The sequence below is a fragment of the Tympanuchus pallidicinctus genome, unplaced genomic scaffold (genome assembly GCF_026119805.1).
Source record: "Tympanuchus pallidicinctus isolate F22 unplaced genomic scaffold, pur_lepc_1.0 scaffold5, whole genome shotgun sequence".
Lineage (NCBI taxonomy): Eukaryota > Metazoa > Chordata > Aves > Galliformes > Phasianidae > Tympanuchus > Tympanuchus pallidicinctus.
The window spans coordinates 59,159,969-59,171,706 of record NW_026294769.1 but is presented as its reverse complement, the minus strand read 5'-3'; positions in this window follow the sequence as shown (position 1 = coordinate 59,171,706).

Sequence of the window (11,738 nt, the reverse complement as noted above, 5' to 3'; positions counted from 1 at the left end):
AATTATAAGACCAAACAAGCAATAACCCATGTAGACATTTTTACCATCTCTTTCTTCCCTCCACATCTCTGTAAGTGTGTTCTCTTGTTTTTATGCAGTGGAGCTACTTTAATCTATTGCTTTTTTATCTCATTGGAAAATATTTCCTCAAATAAATTTTAAAATTTGAAATAAGAATTTAGATGTTTCATGTTGAATCAGATTATAACATAATGTAAGATCAGTCATAATAGGTCAGATCATCATGAGGGTAAAGTTGCTCTCCAGGTTGTTTTGAAACTTATAGCTGTAAGCTACTTCTCTTTTCAGGATAGGTATTGAACAACTCTTCCTTTTTCATTCACCTTCTGTTCACAATTTGATAGGTTTTTGGATCCCATTATAAGTGTTTTTTTTCTTTTGTTGTCATCCAATTTGACACACGGGAAGCGTTTGGGGAAGATCTTTTTGAACCGAATTCTACATACTCCAGGGAGCAACATATGGTTGACATAGGAAGAAAACTGTCTAATAGGATGAAAAGATGAACCCAAGCAAAAGAAATCTTTAACCTACAGGGCAATCTGAAACAATAAATTACCTTATAAACAATGTATTTTCAGCATGAGCTGGTTTCTGGGCAGATGAAATTGGCAAAATGACAACAGTAATGCAAATCGATTTTCCAGCCAAGGTGTTAAACCTGAAGTGAACTTTACCTAAAGTAAAACTTTAAAACCATAAGCAGAGTGGCAAGATTCAAATGGTCATTCTTAAAAAGATAGTCGTATTCTCTTTGATTTTTGGAAATTGAAAAAAATGTGGTTTTTCAACCAACCATTTCGTTATTGCAGAAAAGAGTTCTTTTTCTACTTGCTAATATAATTACAACACCAGGAATTTACAAAGTATTTCTGCTTGTATGTTCTCCAAAGACCTCATCAAACAACATTTTAACTTGTGCAGAAATACTAAAACAAAACTGTGGCTCTTTTCTGACTTCAGCTCTTTTATGAAAGACTTTGACAATGTGTGAACAATAATGATTCTCTCATGTTCGTCCAGATCCAATTACAAGTGTGGGGTTTCAGCTTCTTAGTCATTGTAATGCAAGAAATGTTAACTCTATGTTTACATATGAACAGGAAATTAAGGAAAAATGTGATCCAGACACTGAAATGAATCCATCATGTTAGAATGGGAACTGAATTGAATACCACCAAGTCTTCATTTCATTACCTCTAATTTCCTCTCTACTCAGTACCAGTGAGACCACACTTGGAATACTGGGTTCAGTTCTGGGCTCCCCACTCCAAGGGAGACATGGACATGCTGGATAAAGTCCAGCGTATCATCACTGTCCATAAGTACCTGAAGAATGGGTGCCAAGAAGACGGAGCTGGCTTTTTTCAGTGGTGCCCTGTGCCAGGACAGGAGGCAATGGGCACCAACTGGAGCAGCAGGCAGCACTGCTGTGCTGTGTGGTGCCAGAGCACTGGCACAGGTTGCCCGGAGCTGTGAGATCTCCTCCTTGGAGATGTTAGGAAGCCCCCTGGCCATGGGCCTGGGCCCCCTGCTCTGGGTGTCCCTGCTGGAGCAGGGATGGGCCAGAGGGACACAGAGGGCCCTGCCAGCCTCAGCTGTTCTGGGACTGGGAGGCTGTAATTTGATAATATGCATATCTGAGGAGACCAAAAGGTACCTCTCTACACTCACAGATCTGTTATTTGTTTCAGGATAAGTGGAAGAACAGACCAGAATTTTTTACTTTTAGAACTTACTGCTCACATGTTAGAAGACCAGATAATTTGCAATTTCTTGGGCTTGTTCCAGCTCTTTTCAAAAATACAAAAATGCTTTTTTACTCCCAGGAGGATACCCTTTCATCAGCACATTTAGATGGCTTCTAAATTAGCAGAAACCTGCTATTAATTACATTTCAAAAGTCTAGTTAGAAAAAGCATCTATTATGAAATTAAAGAGAACATTTGACATTAAATAAATTGGAAGTCATTAAATTCACTTGTTACTCGCTCCATGCATGGTTAACTTAGCAGTTTTATATAATTTTATATATTTTTTTTGTATTATTATCTTTTAAATCTATGAACGCAGAAGATAACAAAAAGAACAAAAAAACATTTGACTCATTTCTCAGCCTCCATCACTTTGAAATTAATTACATAGGACCCAGTGAACAGTGCAAAGCAAACCTCTGACAAGCTGATTGTTCACACTTCAGTCTCCTGGTCGTTCCCTTGGTGTTGCTCAGCACATGCCAGGCTGTGACACAGGTGTGGATTTTCCCTGAGGAGTAAACAATCACTAAGAAACAGGCTTCTTTGCCATTTGATGTCTTCTTTGTCAAAACCTAAAAAGAAGTTAAAAAAAAAAAAATGAGAGAAAAAGTTTACTTTTATCTGATTCTTCTACGTTCAGATGAGGAAGAATTTGTTTGCATTTCTCATGCAAACGGAAGGGAAAACCAAGGGAAAATTAGGACCCTGAATAATTTCTTCTTCTGTCTGAGCAAATCTGCAGGATTCCAAATGTTTGGTGGCATCTTATGCCATTAGGAGCTGTTTTCTTTAAAGTTGAGAGTGTTCTTTATAGTTTGACTGTAAAAACTCTGGGAAAGCAGGAGGATTTTTTACCTCTGTTGTACAGCATATAGTGAATGACAAGAATTTGTTTCCAGTCTTTATAACTATAAAAATAAATAATAGAATAAAGTAGTTCAGAAGATGAATTATCAGTATCTCAAGGACCACGGTTCTGAATTTGAGGTTTTTCAGGTTGATTTCTGTTTTTGAGGGTGTTGTTTGGTTTGGTTGTTTTTGATCAGAAGTAATTCTATTTCTTTAAAAAAAGTAAACAGAGCCTGCCCACTTCTAATGATGCAATGCAAGAGATACATTCTGCAGCAATGTCTGCCAGAGGGGCTGCAAAACCAACTGAAACTGACAAAGACGCAGAGAAGGGAAACATGCAAGTGGGAGTGGGATGAAAAAAAAAGTCTCTGAAGACATGGCTATACAAAGGTCACACATGTTGAGATTTCTTGGAGAAGCCTTGACTACATTTGTCTGCCTGGACACCTTCCCACTGTGCATCTACAACAGGCTGTTCAGTACAAAGGCTTGGAGTGGAAAATACCAGTTATTCCCCTTTAAAATGCAACACTTCAAGTCTCTATACTCACTTTCTGGTTTGACTGTCAGCAGTGCTCCATTTGTGAAGTGTTCCCCACCTTTACTGACGAATGCCCAAACGTTTCCTGCCTTTATTCAAATTTTAATAAAAACAATTCAATCCAATGAAAATTCACCAAATGAGGAATATAAATCCTCCTGCACTGGCACTCAATTTTTGTAATTCATCAGCAAACAACAGGGTTTTGCTAAACATTTCAGCTTCCAGACAGAAAACTCAGAAGTGTCCTAGAGTGATAAGTCCCTCAATTTGCTCTTCTATATACTTATTTCAAGTATTTACTCATCAGCATTCAACTCAGCATCACAGGAAGCACTGGAAAACACATTAGAGAAGTAAAAAAGCAGGAGTGGCAAATAGAAAGAAAAAATTGTTTCGTGACTAAATTGTGCTTCTCTTTTTCTCTAACTGTGCTCTCTCATATGAATCAGAAGAGTCCCTCAGCACTGGTTTCAATTCTTCATATACTTTTATCTGTTTATATTTCCTTTTTCATTGATAAGGTTTCTGAAAATTCAGTAATATAATAGGTCTTTTTCTTATGAAAAAGATCACTTTCTGATTGATACATATTACAGTTTCCTCCTTTATGTATTACAGATCTTTCCTCTGGAGGACAGATTCGTTAAAGAATCTGCTCAGAAAACAATGGCTGTGGCTGAAAAATGGGCTGTTCCTTGCTTTAGGAGTAGAAGAGTGCTAATCACAAAAATAATATTTATAATAAAAACTGAAAAAGTATGGCTGCCTGGAGATCTATTTCATTATGACATGCCAAACAGATGGTAATGGTATGGTAATCGTAACACTCCTTGTCCAAATACTCCAAATATTCATGCATCTCACTAGTTGATTACTCTAAACAGAACATTTATGGTAATTTGTACATAAAACTAATGGATGATGCACTGGACTAGGAGGTGAACTGGATCAAGAAGTGTTTATTCATACCAACCATCATCTAGGCAAAGGACATAGTTGTTCTGTATTTCCTGAGCAGTAATGGGGATATGATGTCCTACTTTTGGTCTGCGTTCTGTAGACCACTGTCAGGCAGGGCTGAGCCATATTGGCTGTTTGGAGAGCACCAAGAACAAAGTGGGTGTTCCTCTAAGAGGAATCTAATGAATCTAATGAATGAATGATAAAAGCACGAGCAGTACAAGCTTGCTACTGAATTTTATGTTTGCCAATTAAAACTGTATTTTGGGGGGAAAGAAATGGAAAATATCTCTTTTTGCAGCTTAAAAGGAACAAAAAAAATGAAATAAGGCTACTCTACTCATCTCTCTTGAAGGAAAAATCACTTCTTTCACTCCCGTATCCTGTTGCTTATTAATGTAAGTAATTTGCATAGCAGCTGTTGTTCTATAGCCAGTCCTTTTTAGTCCAACTCAGGAAAGCTGCTGTCAGCTCTCAGCTTCATATGCAATAAAAGGATTTTTCATGAGGTCAAGGCAGAGACTCACATCAGGACGTATGTGTGCTTTCTGTGGATGAGTACTCACACTGTATTCATAGCACTGCCAGTTTTTATTGCTTCAATGAGTTTCCTCTTCTTTAAGACACATCTGCATGCAACCGATAATGAAATAAAACTTCCTCCAAAATAATTTCATGATGCTGTTTTATCTAACAAGAAAATTTAATTTTAAAAAAAAAGGCAAATGAAAATCCCACTTTTGCATTGCAGATAGAGAAAATGTTTGCTTGCTGATTTCTCAATAAAATTGCTAGTGTTTTTCTTTGAGCTTCATCTTCCTTTCAGTGGCCCCTTCAGTTGCAGAAAGCCATTCAGGTATGATACTGGACACAATATCAGGCATTGTGAGCTGCAAGTTAAAAAGTGGATTTATTCCAAACCTGTGGACACATCCAGCAGACTGCTTTGACCAGTGCTTCTTATTCTGCAGAAAGACATCTTCCAAATTTTACAGCTTCCATTTTCTTGGACATTTCCCCTTTCCTTCCATGTCCTGGAGAGGCAAATATGAAGCCTTCTCTTCCTACAGATTCTGGTACTTCTCTTGGAAAGAAATTCTTACCTTCATCACCACCACAGCCTGATGAAAGGAATAGTCAATTCCAGCTCCCAAATGGGATCCCACTCACTATCCCTGCAGCCAAGAATGGAAGGAAAAATGGCACATATTTTTCTTGAGAAGCAAAAAGAAATGATGAAATACTTCAACAACCAGAAGGAAAAGGATATTGAGACAAAGAGGTGGGAGTGATGAACGGCACAGTACAGCAGACATCTCAAACCTGCATGGCTGCTTCATACTGCAGGCCCAGCATGTGCTTGGTGCTTCTTGTGAAATATGAAATGTCTTGGGATCTCTTATTGCTGAAGAGTCTGTCTGCCGAGGGGAAAAGACTGGTTTGCTTCTCACAGCTCTGTGCATTACCTGAGGTGCCAATTGAGAATAAGAACTGGCCATTCAGAATCCGCTCTGCTCAGAGCTGCACAGCACCCATGTCTGAGAGGCATGCTTTTCTGCTGCATGGAGCAAAGCTGAGCAGGAGACAAAGAGGAATGTGCAAGACATGGTGAATCGGGAACACACATGAAGCAGGCACCTTCACTACGTGCTATAGTATAGGTACACATTATTCTCCTTGACTCCCAGTTTCCCAGTGATGAAAGAAAATAATCAGAAAATCAGAAGTTTCTGAAACTACGTTTCATTGATGCATTTATTTTTAATACATAAAATATAGATGAAATCAGAATATATGAAAATTGTATTAAGTTTCATTATTTTATTTATTTTTAATAGGTAAAATGCAGAGTGAGAAGTTTTCTGTCTTCTCTGGATTACACAGGTCACCTTCAGTTTTGCACAAGGCCGTCCTGGCTCCTCAGTTTATTTGGCACTGCTGTTATCATTGCTTGCTTGACTCAGCTATTCTATTTTTGGAGTCTTTTGGAGTCTTTTGGAGTGCAAATCTTTGCTTATACAATCTACCTGAACTTGGAGGCACAGAAGGTCATCCACTCTCATGCAAGGAGAAAGTACAGAAGATTTCAGATGTGGAAAACAAGGAAATTCATTACCAAACTGTAACTGTTATGTAAAGAAGAGAAAACACTGTATAATGAATTCATAATCATTACATTAATGGACCATGCTTCAACCAGTGTATCTATCCAGAGGTAGCTGAAAGCATCATTTGACCTAGCACTCGTATTTCCATGGGAATGAAAAACACCGTAAAATATTCTCTCCTCTCGTGCACTAAGTGTGGTTGTGGAGCTCTTGGAGGCAGAGAAAGGGCACAGAGGATCAAGAGGATGATGAGCAGCTCAGATCAAAGCCTGGCTGCCAGCCTCCAGCTTCCATTACAGATGCAGAACAGAGGCATCCCCTACCAATTAGCCACTTCCACAAGGCAGATTAATTATTATTCTCCTGAGCTTAGAGGCTAGAAAAGGTGTATACAGGTGCATCATGGGTCAGAAGCATCCTGTTACGGTTTCAAGTTCCCAGGAAAGACAGTACTCTTTGACCTCTGAGTTCAGATTACTCTTTCCATAAATTCAGCCTCCAGCTATCAACACTGACATGTACACTTTGGAGAAAGTATAATGGCAAAATCACTACTATGCTAGGCAACTTGTTGTCTGGAGGAAAACACATTGCTTCTTGTCTTCTAATATAGTCACACTGTACCTAAAAGTGTAACAACTGACTACTCTAAATGTATTAAAACTCTATTAGACATTAAAATTGTCCTGCCCCTTTCAGAGTGTAGAGTTCAAAAAAACATTCTCCTCCTCAGCTGAAGGAAAAGGTTGATCATGCTTCTTTTTATTTTTATAAAAGTGGATGTCATCAATTTCAACACATTTTGTGGAGTGTAGAGGAGGGAAGTAGGGGTCAAGAAACAATCCATCATTTGGGACAGAAGAAATATTAAACATTTTAGATGTGCAGGACAGTACAATATTCTGCAATTCTTACTGCCTCGATACAGAAACTGAAATAATTTGAGACCAAATGTAGCAATGACATGTCTTTGTGTGGGCAGGAAGAGTACTCCTTCTGAGGGACAACACAGAGACTCATAGGGATGCTGTATATCACCTATATGCTGGATATTGAGCTGCCCTGTAAAAAACACAGTTCCACATTTATCAGGTGAGTCAAACCTTAAGCAAAGCCTTTGTCTAAATATCAGTTGGAAAGCATTGCAAAGGGCAGTCAAAAATGGAGAAAGCAAACAAATACAACTTTTGATCATCTGACATGATGTTTGATCTGGCTGAGCAGTCTGGATAGCCTGCTTGCAGTTGGAGAGAAATGGAAGCTTTTGTTAAAGAGAACGGCATCATCCTACCTGCAGAACTTCAACATCATCAAAAATGTACCCCTGCTCCTTCTCGTATTTTGCTTTTCTAAGTAGCAGATGATTAAAACCTCCTCCTCTTTTCAATGAGGTCTGAGTGGGATGCTGCAGAAGTTGCTGAACACTGCTTGACTGATGCGTACCCCCTCACTGGGGATAACTGGCTGTTGGCTCATAGGTGGTGGACTTGCTTGCTTCAAAATAAGGAAAATCTGTTGAGATTTTGAACATCAAAAATGTTAATATTTCATTTTATCAAGTACCTGCTTTGCCTATAGCAATGAACTACATTTATTCACCAGGATGGCATTAAGCAAACTACAGTGTGTCCTGCAGACACTGAGCTCCTTGGCCTCCTGCAAAGGGACTTCCTCCACTCCAGCACAGCAGCCAGTGAGCCCTTAGGTTGAGCATGCTAATTGCAAGAGCCATGGATGGCATCTCAGGGTTTGCAGTGGGAATTTCTTAGTCCAGGAGAGGGGGAACATAGGAGTCGTCAAGGATCTGCCTCCAGAACCACTGCATTTCAAAGGAGGCTGAAATCCACCGATTTTATCCATTGAAAATGGAGCCAGGCACTTCTCAGTGACATTCAATGATAAGACAAGGGGCAACGGGTGCAAGCTACAACACAGGAGGTTTCACATAAATATGAGAAAAAAACTTCTTCACAGTAAGGGTAACAGAACACTGGAACAAGCTGCCCAGAGAGGTCTTGGGGTCTCCTTCTCTGGAGACATTCAAAACCCACCTGGATGTGCTCCTGTGTGACCTCATCTAGGTGTTCCTGCTCCAGCAGTGGGATTGGACCAGATGACCTTCCGAGATCTCTTCCAATCCTTGACATTCTGTGATTCTGCGATTCCCCACATACGTTTCACCAGAAAATTGCTGAAAGTAGCATTTCTATGAAGTATCCCACCTTGGAAACTCCTACCCAAACTGCACCTCCTAATGAAAGCTGATGTTTCAGTTGAGTTCTGGCCAGCTCCTGTTCAGCTTTAGCAATTTCTGGGTCAGTCTGGTGTCTAAGAGTCCAAGGCAACAGGGACAAAGTCCTCACCCTCAATCAGCCTGACCTGTTTGCTAGTTTATTTGTTACTTTTTTGCTTAATAACCCAATACAATCCATTATTCCTGGGAGGAAAAGCAAAAAACCTGAAAGTAGGATAGGAAATGCTTCTAATTTGTTCATGAAACACTTTGTCTAACAGATCAAACTACCCTAATCTGAGGCTCTGCTGTCTCCAATATCCAATGGCATATTTGGTTTATTTGCATGCTCAAGCACTGCAGCTGTCCTTTATTTCTATGTTTTTGGAGACAAGGAGTCACCTGTAACCCTTGGACATTTTGGATAAAGGTTCTGCAGTGTTTATCTATACAATAAGACCAAAGAGAAAAGAGATTACAGAGGGAAGAGGCCCATCTATTGGCCAGAAGAGAAAATGAAAATTAGACCAAACATTTTCTGAATCTTAAGAACATCCTATACACTATGAAAAAATATAAGCAAAAGAAAAATATCAGAAATCACCTGAATGACAATCAAATCTGATGGGAGGTGGGGTCAGTAGAGGCTTTGCCTGTACTGATGTAATCACAGAATTGTCACAGAATTGTAGGGGCTAGAAGGGATCTCTGGGGATCATTAAGTTCACCTCCCTGCTAAAGCAGTTTCCCTACAGTAAGTTGAATAAGAGTGACATCAGTGTTGAAGTGCATCACTTCATGTCAATGTGTATCACAGTGATTTCATGTTTTAATAACCTCAGCAGTTCTGCTTAACCCTGGCAGTGCACAGCTGCTGAGATATCACACTGAGCTATGATGCCCTGCTCCAGTGCACCACCGATTGGCAAGATCTTTTTCATCCAGAGATCTTCATGGTTAAACTGAAGGACAAAGGAGAGAGATTTTGTGTTTGAATTTTTTATCTATATTGATTAAGGATAATAATTGCAGAGTTCAGTCATTTTTCAACTTCATGTTTGTATATCAAGGCCAAGAAGCAAAATCTGAGATATTGAGTAAGGGACCATCTTTGCTGTCATTTCATTTATTGTGCATGCATCTGGGATTGTTACTACAGGAAATACTCTATAGGAACAGTCACATTTTGTATTCTGTTGTTTACCTTGAAGTTTAATTTAGGAAATTTTGTTTAGAGCAGAGCCATGATCTTATGCACCTCCTCATCATTCTGACCCTCAAGTAAGTTGCTTTCAGTAGCTTGATGATACAAGTAAAATCTATTAATCCATAGTGTATTCTGCAAGACTTAGTAGAGAGAAATCTTTGTTTTCTGTGTAAATGCCTTTATTTGAGTGAGTAAAACTCTTTAGTTTGAGCAGGTTGTTTCTGGGTTTAAACCAGAGCAGTAATTCCTAGGGTGGGCTATTCTGTATACTGTTACCTTTCTCTGCCTCCAGCTAGCTCTCCAGAAAGTTCTCTGTGTAAGAACATACAAGGTCAGTCTACAACATAAAACAGAAGTCTAGAGAAAAGCACAAAACAGAACCATCATACATGTTATGTCTTAGAGCTCTTCTACACTCATTTGTCCCTTATTTGTAGCGAAGTCACACGGTTTCTGTGCATTTAGTAAACCCCAGTGGATTTCTCTTCTATGTAGCTGTCAAATTATTCCATGTAAACTTTGAGCATCCATAACAGCTTGTTGCAAGTGGTGCACATAAGTCTCTACTTTCAGAGTGGTTTTGTTTTTGCTTCGTGAAAAGAGATTAAAAGTAAAATTATTTCATCTCTATACAGTGCATAAATTCTTCTGCCCCTACAACCAGATGAAAGCCCTGGGGTGTAGTTGTAGTGCTCTAGTAGAGTTCATTGCAATTACAAAGTTCCATTCTGGCATAATCTTCCTTTCATTTCAGACAAAAGAAACAACCACAAACATTTGCCAAAATAAAACCATTCAAACAAACAAACAAAAAAAAAAAAACAAAAAACCAACCACCCAACGAATATGGAGCAGGTAAAGTAAATTGAAATGTAGAATGCTGTGTGTATTGTGTGAGAGAATGGAAATAGAGGAAGAAAACAAATGCCACTGAAATGCCATCTGGCCATCTGCTGACCCTCAATGGGAAGCAGTTAGGCCTATGGCAGAAGAGAAGGATAAGAAGGAAAAAGACCTGGAGAAGCCCACTGCATATCACTGTGTGTTGTAACCTAGTTGCCTTTTACAGACCTTGAACATGGCTCTGCCTTGCAGAGGAGTGCCTGTTGCAGACAGTGCCCATCAGCTGCAGAATGCATCCAAAGATCCTGTTTTACACAAGGGATCTGCATTGCCAGGGAGACCAGATACGTGATATGGAGGAGAACTGAAGTAAACTGTTTATTTTCCATCCATGAGAAACACAGCAGGATAAGTCAGTTTCTAACACTTACCTGAACAGTAAACTTGGTCACAAAAATGCAGTTGAAACATTTTTCTTTGCAAAAATTGCTCATTCACCAAAATCTGAACATGTTATTGTGATGGTGAAGAAATCCTCCAGCTCCTAAAGTGTTTTCTTTTAGAAAAATTATAAAACAGGGCTCACAGCAGCCTGCTTAGTGCTGCCTAGTACAGTGATGCTCAGAACAGGAGGTTGTGCATTATGGATCTCTGACCTCTTCCTAAGCAGCAAGGAACAAAATGTTTTCAAAGATAATGTAACAGAAATGCGTATGCAGAAGAATGCCTTAAAAGGACCTAAATATGTATGTAAACAGAGGGTTGACCTCTAGTTTTCCATGAAAATTGCCACAGCTGTTTCCTCCAGAAGGCTTATTAAAATTGCATTTTTCTTGGAGAAAGATTACGCTTGCTCTTATCCTGATCATATGGTATCAGGTGACATAAGTTGATACAAAATGCAATGTTTGGATCAATATCATGATAATAATGCTGAGAGAGCTGGAAAAAAGAAAAAAAAAAAGAAAAAAGAAAGGATAACAGCATCACTCCCCACAGAAATGTTGATCCAGTGACCATCTGTCTTACTTCAGTTAAGTGCTTCACCACTGAAGCTTGGCATTAGACAAGTCAGCCCGTAAATTAAATAACTGAAGTCACACTACAATTTTTGGCTACAGTGGTCTATATTTTTAAGCTGTCAACATATAAAATGTCATATGTATTTCTTTTTGGGTAGACAGTGAGCACGTGCCAAATCCTGCCTACTCAT